The sequence below is a fragment of the Sander vitreus genome, chromosome 23, assembly GCF_031162955.1.
Source record: "Sander vitreus isolate 19-12246 chromosome 23, sanVit1, whole genome shotgun sequence".
Classification (NCBI taxonomy): Eukaryota; Metazoa; Chordata; class Actinopteri; order Perciformes; family Percidae; genus Sander; species Sander vitreus.
This window is the reverse complement of record NC_135877.1, coordinates 24,030,684-24,040,884: the sequence shown is the minus strand read 5'-3', so window position 1 is coordinate 24,040,884 and position 10,201 is coordinate 24,030,684. Positions and strand designations below refer to the sequence as shown.

Here is a 10,201-nt window from a genome sequence, read left to right as displayed (position 1 = left end):
CATGACTAGATGACATTGCGAGGCCAGCTTTACAATGAAGCACATTTTCACACATAGAACCTAGCTGTTGAATTCCGTCCCAATTGCAGCACATATGCTGCAAGCGCAACAGCATCCAACACCTAATTACCAAGTGTCAAAAACCCCACTCATTGCGAGGCCGGCTTTACAATGACAGAATGACTAGATGACATTGCGAGGCCCGGCTTCACAATGCCGGCATGACTAGATGACATTGCGAGGCCGGCTTCACAATGCCGGCATGACTAGATGACATTGCGAGGCCGGCTTTACAATGCAAGCATGGCTTGATGACATTGCGAGGCCGGCTTCACAATGCCGGCATGACTAGATGACATTGCGAGGCCAGCTTTACAATGAAGTACATTTTCACACATAGAACCTAGCTGTTGAATTCCGTCCCAATTGCAGCACATATGCTGCAAGCGCAACAGCATCCAACACCTAATTTCCAAGTGTCAAAAACCCACTCATTGCGAGGCCGGCTTTACAATGACAGAATGAATAGATGACATTGCGAGGCCGGCTTCACAATGCCGGCATGACTAGATGACATTGCGAGGCCGGCTTTACAATGCAAGCATGGCTTGATGACATTGCGAGGCCGGCTTCACAATGCCGGCATGACTAGATGACATTGCGAGGCCGGCTTTACAATGTCCGCCCACACATGGTTGAGGATCATCGCTTGATGATCCTGGCTATTACCCCCTTACCTAGTTCCATAACCAGCCTTGGTTGAAATACAATTACCAAGTGTGAAAAACCCACTCATTGCGAGGCCGGCTTTACAATGCAAGCATGGCTTGATGACATTGCGAGGCCGGCTTCACAATGCCGGCATGACTAGATGACATTGCGAGGCTGGCTTTACAATGCAAGCATGGCTTGATGACATTGCGAGGCCAGCTTTACAATGAAGCACATTTTCACACATAGAACCTAGCTGTTGAATTGCGTCCCAATTGCAGCACATATGCTGCAAGCGCAACAGCATCCAACACCTAATTTCCAAGTGTCAAAAACCCACTCATTGCGAGGCCGGCTTTACAATGACAGAATGACTAGATGACATTGCGAGGCCGGCTTCACAATGCCGGCATGACTAGATGACATTGCGAGGCCGGCTTTACAATGCAAGCATGGCTTGATGACATTGCGAGGCCGGCTTCACAATGCCGGCATGACTAGATGACATTGCGGGGCCGGCTTTACAATGTCCGCCCACACATGGTTGAGGATCATCGCTTGATGATCCTGGCTATTACCCCCTTACCTAACCCTAACCCCTAACCCTAACCCCTAACCCTAACCCTAACCCTAACCCCCCTAACCCTTTACAATGCAAGCATGGCTTGATGACATTGCGAGGCCGGCTTCACAATGCTGGCATGACTAGATGACATTGCGGGGCCGGCTTTACAATGTCCGCCCACACATGGTTGAGGATCATCGCTTGATGATCCTGGCTATTACCCCCTTACCTAACCCTAACCCCTAACCCTAACCCTAACCCTAACCCCCTAACCCAGGAAAAAGGGCCCACCTCCGGGCACCTTGACCTCCGGTCGAGCCTGGGCACCCACACTTAAGCCCCCCCCCCTGTGGCCATACAAAACCGCGGGCCCAAATTGCCCGTGCCCCTGGTATCCCGTTTCAATCATTGCCAAGCCGGCTTTACAATGAAGCACATTTTCACACATAGAACCTAGCTGTTGAATTCCGTCCCAATTGCAGCACGTATGCTGCAAGCGCAACAGCTTCCAACAGCTAATTTCCAAGTGTCAAAAACCCACTCATTGCGAGGCCGGCTTTACAATGCCAGAATGACTAGATGACATTACGAGGCCGGCTTTACAATGCAAGCATGGTTGATGACATTGCGAGGCCGGCTTCACAATGCCGGCATGACTAGATGACATTGCGAGGCCGGCTTTACAATGTCCGGCATGACTAGATGACATTGCGAGGCCGGCTTTACAATGTCCGCCCACACATGGTTGAGGATCATCGCTTGATGATCCTGGCTATTACCCCCTTACCTAGTTCCATAACCAGCCTTGGTTGAAATACAATTACCAAGTGTGAGAAACCCACTCATTGCGAGGCCGGCCTTACAATGCCAGAATGACTAGATGACATTGCGAGGCCGGCTTTACAATGCAAGCATGGCTTGATGACATTGCGAGGCCGGCTTCACAATGCCGGCATGACTAGATGACATTACGCGGCCGGCTTTACAATGAAGCACATTTTCACACATAGAACCTAGCTGTTGAATTCCGTCCCAATTGCAGCACATGTGCTGCAAGCGCAACAGCATCCAACAGCTAATTTCCAAGTGTCAAAAACCCACTCATTGCGAGGCCGGCTTTACAATGCCAGAATGACTAGATGACATTACGAGGCCGGCTTTACAATGCAAGCATGGCTTGATGACATTGCGAGGCCGGCTTCGCAATGCCGGCATGGCTAGATGACATGCAGAAAGTAATATTATCACTGCATACATTGAGATATTTTCTTATTTCTATCTGTTTCTATATGGCTTCATCAGCCACAAATTAATCACAGTTAATATTACAGTTCATATGTAAGATTTAACATGTTTCTACATCATTGATGGAGTCTGATTTGTGACTGTACTGTCTTTCCAACCGAGTGGTGTAAAGGTATTAAGCAGTTTTCTCTTCATGGGCAATTACCTGTTGTTAAGGACCACTGTTCTTTTGACCTAAACCTATCAATGTTCTTTCTGACCTAACCTTAACCTATGATCTATTGATCTAATTTGGATTTAAGGCCTTTTGGCCTAAACCTAATGTATACCTAAATCTAATCATGGTCTTTTTGACCTAACCTTAACCTATGATCTATCGATCTCATTTAGACTTAAGGCCGTTTTGCCTGAACCTAATGTGTAGTCTATGCCTTACCAGGTAATCCTAGCCCCAAACCTAACCATTTGATGTGTACCTATGCAAAGCTGGCTTTACAATGCTAGAATGGCTTGACGACATTGCGAGGCCGGCTTCACAATGCCGGCATGACTAGATGACATTGCGAGGCCGGCTTTACAATGTCCGTCCACCCACGGCTTAGGATCATCGCTTGATGATCCTGGCTATTACCCCCTTACCTAGTTCCATAACCAGCCTTGGTTGAAATACAATTACCAAGTGTGAAAAACCCACACATTGCGAGGCCGGCTTCACAATGCCGGCATGACTAGATGACATTGCGAGGCCGGCTTTACAATGCAAGCATGGCTTGATGACATTGCGAGGCCGGCTTCACAATGCCGGCATGACTAGATGACATTGCGAGGCCGGCTTTACAATGAAGCACATTTTCACACATAGAACCTAGCTGTTGAATTCCGTCCCAATTGCAGCACATATGCTGCAAGCGCAACAGCATCCAACACCTAATTTCCAAGTGTCAAAAACCCACTCATTGCGAGGCCGGCTTTACAATGGCAGAATGACTAGACGACATTGCGAGGCCGGCTTCACAATCCCGGCATGACTAGATGACATTGCGAGGCCGGCTTTACAATGCAAGCATGGCTTGATGACATTGCGAGGCCGGCTTCACAATGCCGGCATGACTAGATGACATTGCGAGGCCGGCTTTACAATGAAGCACATTTTCACACATAGAACCTAGCTGTTGAATTCCGTCCCCAATTGCAGCACATATGCTGCAAGCGCAACAGCATCCAACACCTAATTACCAAGTGTCAAAAACCCACTCATTGCGAGGCCGGCTTTACAATGACAGAATGACTAGATGACATTGCGAGGCCGGCTTCACAATGCCGGCATGACTAGATGACATTGCAAGGCCGGCTTTACAATGCCGGCATGACTAGATGACATTGCGAGGCCGGCTTTACAATGCAAGCATGGCTTGATGACATTACGAGGCCGGCTTCACAATGCCGGCATGACTAGATGACATTGCGAGGCCAGCTTTACAATGAAGCACATTTTCACACATAGAACCTAGATGTTGAATTCCGTCCCAATTGCAGCACATATGCTGCAAGCGCAACAGCATCCAACACCTAATTTCCAAGTGTCAAAAACCCACTCATTGCGAGGCCGGCTTTACAATGACAGAATGACTAGACGACATTGCGAGGCCGGCTTCACAATCCCGGCATGACTAGATGACATTGCGAGGCCGGCTTTACAATGCAAGCATGGCTTGATGACATTGCGAGGCCGGCTTCACAATGCCGGCATGACTAGATGACATTGCGAGGCCAGCTTTACAATGAAGCACATTTTCACACATAGAACCTAGCTGTTGAATTCCGTCCCAATTGCAGCACATATGCTGCAAGCGCAGCAGCATCCAACACCTAATTACCAAGTGTCAAAAACCCACTCATTGCGAGGCCGGCTTTACAATGACAGAATGAATAGATGACATTGCGAGGCCGGCTTCACAATGCCGGCATGACTAGATGACATTGCGAGGCCGGCTTCACAATGCCGGCATGACTAGATCACATTGCGAGGCCGGCTTTACAATGCAAGCATGGCTTGATGACATTGCGAGGCCGGCTTCACAATGCCGGCATGACTAGATGACATTGCGAGGCCAGCTTTACAATGAAGCACATTTTCACACATAGAACCTAGCTGTTGAATTCCGTCCCAATTGCAGCACATATGCTGCAAGCGCAACAGCATCCAACACCTAATTTCCAAGTGTCAATAACCCACTCATTGCGAGGCCGGCTTTACAATGACAGAATGACTAGATGACATTGCGAGGCCGGCTTCACAATGCCGGCATGACTAGATGACATTGCGAGGCCGGCTTTACAATGCAAGCATGGCTTGATGACATTGCGAGGCCGGCTTCACAATGCCGGCATGACTAGATGACATTGCGGGGCCGGCTTTACAATGTCCGCCCACACATGGTTGAGGATCATCGCTTGATGATCCTGGCTATTACCCCCTTACCTAGCCCTGGCCTGGCCTGGCTAGCTAACTGAACCCTAGCTAACCCTAACGAACCCTACTGTTCATCACAAAAATATTGTTTATTTAATTAGATGCTTGCAATGCACAAAGCAATATGTTGGCGAATCAGGAAACACTATGCTGACTAGATTCACCCAACATAGATATAATATAAATAACCAGAAAAATTTACATATCCCTCTAGTACAACATTTTGTTGACCATGGGTGGTGTAGCCTTAGGGCCACCATCCTTGAGTCCAACCCAACCTGGTCAGTGAAGCAGCGGAGGAGAGTCGAAAGGTCCTGGATCACTAGATTGGGCACACATTTACCCAGTGGTCTGAATGAGAGATAGGAGAGTTGGGAATTAGTGTAGGTCCATGGTTTGTGCATTTAATTCTGCTGCCTTCGGCAGCAGAATTCCTTTCTTTCATCCCTAACCCCCTAACCCTAACCCTAACCCTAACCCTAACCCAGTGGTCTGAATGAGAGATAGGAGAGTTGGGAATTAGTTTAGGTCCATGGTTTGTGCATGTCCTTTCTTTCATTCCTAACCCGCCCGTACCTGGACTGAAGCTTTCCCTTCTTCCCCTCCTCTCAGACGGATCTTCACTTTTGTTATCCATCTATAATAGGACACACAGAACACATATTATATAATATATATTAAAAAGAATGATTTAATGGTGGTAATTCCACATATAGTTGATTTCAGAATATATATAAAGTTGTTGTTGTTGTTGTTGTTGTTATTGTTATGTATGATACATTTGCATCTATGTGTTTCATGGATGTTTTTTTCATGTGATGGTTATTTTATTCCTCACACTTTTGTTTCAAGTCTTTGGGAAGAGCAGAGTAAAACACAACATCCTGATTTCTCACCTAAACATAACCAATTTTCTTTATTGGCACATAACAGGTCTTTTGACCTAAACATAACCATTCGATTGTGGGGCCATATTTGAAGGCTTCTTGCCTAACCATAACCATTCGATTGTGGGGCCATATTTGAAGGCTTCTTGCCTGACCATAACCATTTGATTCTGGAGGCATATAAATAATGATTTCTTTTTTTAAAAAAAATTCAGGATATAAGCCCTAACCCTATAATTTTATACTTACCTTAACCTATTTGGAAATCTATTAACACCTACCTTGCCTGACCCCAACCCAGGAATCCCTTGCACCTGTTTTTATTTAGATTTTTTAAAAAAGAGAAATGTTAATATAATTTACTTATGAAGTGATCACTCACCTGAAAAAATCTAAATGTTTTTTAACACTTTTTTTGAAATAATTCGTTATAATTTAATTATTTTCAGAAGACTGGTGAGTTAATTTTAATTTAAGATGTGTTTTAAGTTCTTTTTGAACAGAATTTCACATTTTTCTTTAATTTTTAATCAGGCGCAGGACAGGCCTTTTCTTCCCCACACACACACACACACACTATGTTATCCGTTCCAACGATATCATTGGCCCTGAGAGTCACATGCACGCCACTGGACACAGGATGTGTTGATCTGCTCTTCTCCCCGCACTTTTTCATTCATTCTGTCGGACTGTTGACTGAACTGTGTGAGAGATACATCTACAGAGAAATTGTAAGTCATTTTAAGCTTGAAAAAGGCATTGTTTTATGCCGAAACGCGTCGCTTACTTTTAATAAAGTTTCTCATTTATTTTACACCATCACGTCTCTCTATTTTTTGGAGATAGTTTTTAGTTAGTTTTTAGTTTTTCCAGTTTGTTTTCCAACGGCCCTCGGCTGGACTTGGAGATGGCGGGCCAACGCTGGGACCAGGACGGCTGGCAGGAAGTAAGTTATAAACGGGGCAGAAAGAGAAATAGAACACAGAATCCCCGGAGCAGACAGCCTTCTTTTTATCCCCGCCGTCAGCAACCCTATGGCCGCCCCTCCTATGCCGACACAGCCCGCGGAAATCAGCGCAGCGACTCCCGCCAGTTTCAACGGTACAACAGGAGCTCAAACTACAGAGGCTATGGAGGTAAAAACCAAGCCGAATATCAGCACTACAACAACAACAATACCTACCAGAGAAGGGACAGGGACAACAGCCGTCCACAGAACCGCCGACCACCGAGTGGCGGAGCTCCGCGCCGAGGAGCCCCCCAGCGGGGCGGGCAGCGGCCTCAACAACAGCAACTGTGGCGGCAACAAGGACAACAATCCCGGAGTTGGAAGGAGGGGAACCAACGGAGAGGAAGGTTTGTTCAGTCCCATGAAAATAAGCAGCAGAGAAAAAATGAGGATGACTCAGATTTCACAACCAGAACTAGGGTTATACACAGGATTATTAAAGCTGCGCATCACTTAAACAATGTCACTGGTCCTGATGCACCACCAGCTATTGCTAGGATGACACGAAACCTCATTAGCTCCATTAAACCTGCAGATCCAAACCCTAGAACAAGCCACATAATTGAGGGCAATGCCAGAAATTGGGAATACACGACCCTTTTGAGCCTTGAGAATCATTACAAGCAGAGTATAGAAGATAATTTCCAGATCCTGCAGCTATTGAATACTGGAAACTGGGGAAAGAACTTTGAGATTGCAACTGCCTGGTCCCGCAGCCACTTTGGCAAGAAACTGTCACAAAACATTTTAGATGCAGTATATGACAGGATAGTAAGGGCCACACAGAACAATTCTCAGGATGCTCCACAGGGAGCAACACAGACTCAGGCCTTACCTACAACAGAGACTGCTGCTCACTCTGTGACCCCACAGGAGAGGAGTGAGGCGACATCTCTGCAGCCCCCTCCTCCTCCCCCTCCTCCTCCTCCTCCCCCCTCCTCCTCCTCCTCCTCCTCCATCTGTCGCAGCTCCACGTGCCCGACCTGGAAGAAGAAGATTTTTGAGCTCTGCAATGACAGAGTTTTTGGAGCAGGCCTTCCCCAACACTCCACCCCAACCACAACCTGGAGTCCCACACAGGATCACACTGTGGGAAACACTCAGAGCTAACCCAGCACAGACGACAGCAGATGTCCACACGGCCCCCCAGGTAATAGTGCAAAATACTCCTACTCCAACCACTAGAGAGGTGACACAGGAACAACCTTCTGAGGGGACACAGGAACAGCAGCAGATCCCAGAGGATACGGAGCTGATCTCTCTATATGCAGACCCTCTCCCAGCTGTTCCCCCTTCCTCCCCCCCCCCCTCTCCTCTTCCCCTCTCCTCCTCCCCCCCCTCCTTCTCTCCCTCCTTCTGTTCTAGACCTCTCTTTTTTCTCTCTCTTCCCCTGTTCCCTCCTCTTTCTCCCCCACCTCTCCTCCCCTTTCCCCCAGCTCACCTCAGTCCCTCTCGCCGGTGTTTGCAGTCTTGGAGACACCACAGCAGCAGAGGCCTCCACGCAGACTTCCAATCCTGCAAAAACCAAAAAATACAGAGGGAGCCACATCGTCTACCCCTGCATATAACACTAGGATAAGACTGGGCCCCTTACCTAAATCTCAGGTACAGAGCACACTCTCTTTTGCACCTCCCACAACATCAAATCCACCGGCCTCAACAACTCCCCAGAACAGGCCTTTCAGACATGAACAGACCAACCAAAAGGGATCTGTTTGGTCACTGGAGGCCAAGAAGAGATGGCTCATTATAGGTGACTCTAACCTCTCCAAAATGCCATCCTTTCCCCAAGACCACATCCAGGTTGACAGCTTTCCAGGGGCTAATTTTGCACATGCTGAGGCCCTGTTGGCCAAAAACACCAGTCTCCACGACGGTTAAAATGACAATTCTCTCCTTTGGCATCAACAGCAGGTCTCAAAACCCTCTCACTGTCACCATCCCACAGCTGAATAAAGCTGTCAAAATGGCTAAAATAGCCTTCCCGAGTCACATATCTTTGTGCCCGAAATTAACTTTTCCAGATCACTCCCGAGCAATGAGCAGGCCAACCTGGGGACTCTGAATGACTACATTCAGGCCAGCCACTGCTCCATCCCACAACTCACCAGAAGCAGCTTTTCCCTGGAGAAGGACCTCATCCACTGGTCCAAGCAGACTGGTGAAAACATGCTGCAACACTGGATCGAGCATTTAAACAAGGAATCCCTGTGAGTAATGTGAATGAAACAGGGTATAAAACTGTGATTAACCTGTGTGAATCCTTCCAGCTGACAGCAGCACAGACTTTATTGTTAAACAAAGGGTTAACCTTCATTCCTTCCCTTCACAGGCCTGGTCATAAGTGTCTTAAAGATCAAACCAGAATGGATTTACAAAATTACCACAGAAAATTGAAACTATCTGTCTACTATGATAACAAACCTGATTCTGTACATTTACCTTTCATCCCCAAATCCACTTGGGTTCCCTCTGCTGCACAGCTCCCACCTGAAGTTACAAAATTAACACAATCAGATATTGAATATTTTCAAAAAGCACCACAAAATAGGGTGGAATAAACCAAACCTAAATAAATTTGAAACCGAGGCACTCCATCAATTGAGTGAAAATAATGAGATTGTCATCAAACCTGCAGACAAAGGGAGCTCTGTGGTACTCATGGACAGAAAGGATTATCTGTGGGAGGGATACAGACAATTAAATGACAAGAATTATTATACCAAATTAAATAAACCCATATACAAAGATACCATACCTCTAGTTAACAAGATTCTGTTATCATTATATAATAAGAAATTTATCAATCACAAACAAAAAACTTACCTCCAGGGAAATAAGGAACCCAGAATGCGTCGATTTTTATCTTCTTCCCAAAATTCATAAGAGAAAAGGAGACTTGGAGCCTGCCATTCTGCATCCCTCCGGGACGTCCCATTGTCTCAGACTGTGAGAGCGAGACATACTTCACAGCAGAATTCATAGATTATTATTTAAATCCCCTTTCGACACTACACCCAAGTTATATAAAAGACACCTATGATTTTGTGGAGAAAATTAGAAGCATTATAGTGCCACCATCAGCCTTTCTTTTCTCCCTTGATGTTGACAGCCTGTACACCAACATTCAGTCCTCAGAAGGCCTGTTAGCAGTCAAAGAACACGTTTTCTGAAATACCCAAACAGCAAAAGGCCTGATAAGGAAATCCTCCAATTACTCGAAATAAATCTTACCAAAAATGATTTTGAGTTTGATGGCCAGTTTTTCCTGCAAATTAGAGGCACAGCGATGGGTAAAAAAATTCGCACCC

General features: G+C 46.4%; 1 long non-coding RNA gene across 1 annotated transcript; it reads right to left on the bottom strand.

Annotated features, from left to right (window-relative positions):
* Positions 1 to 5,264: 5,264 nt before the first annotated feature.
* On the bottom strand, positions 5,265 to 7,150 carry LOC144512376 (uncharacterized). The gene is made up of 3 exons (XR_013500996.1): positions 7,065 to 7,150; positions 5,571 to 5,631; positions 5,265 to 5,345 (listed from the first exon to the last, which is right to left on the bottom strand). It is a non-coding gene; the product is annotated as an uncharacterized LOC144512376 (long non-coding RNA).
* Between the last annotated feature and the right edge of the window lie 3,051 nt (positions 7,151 to 10,201).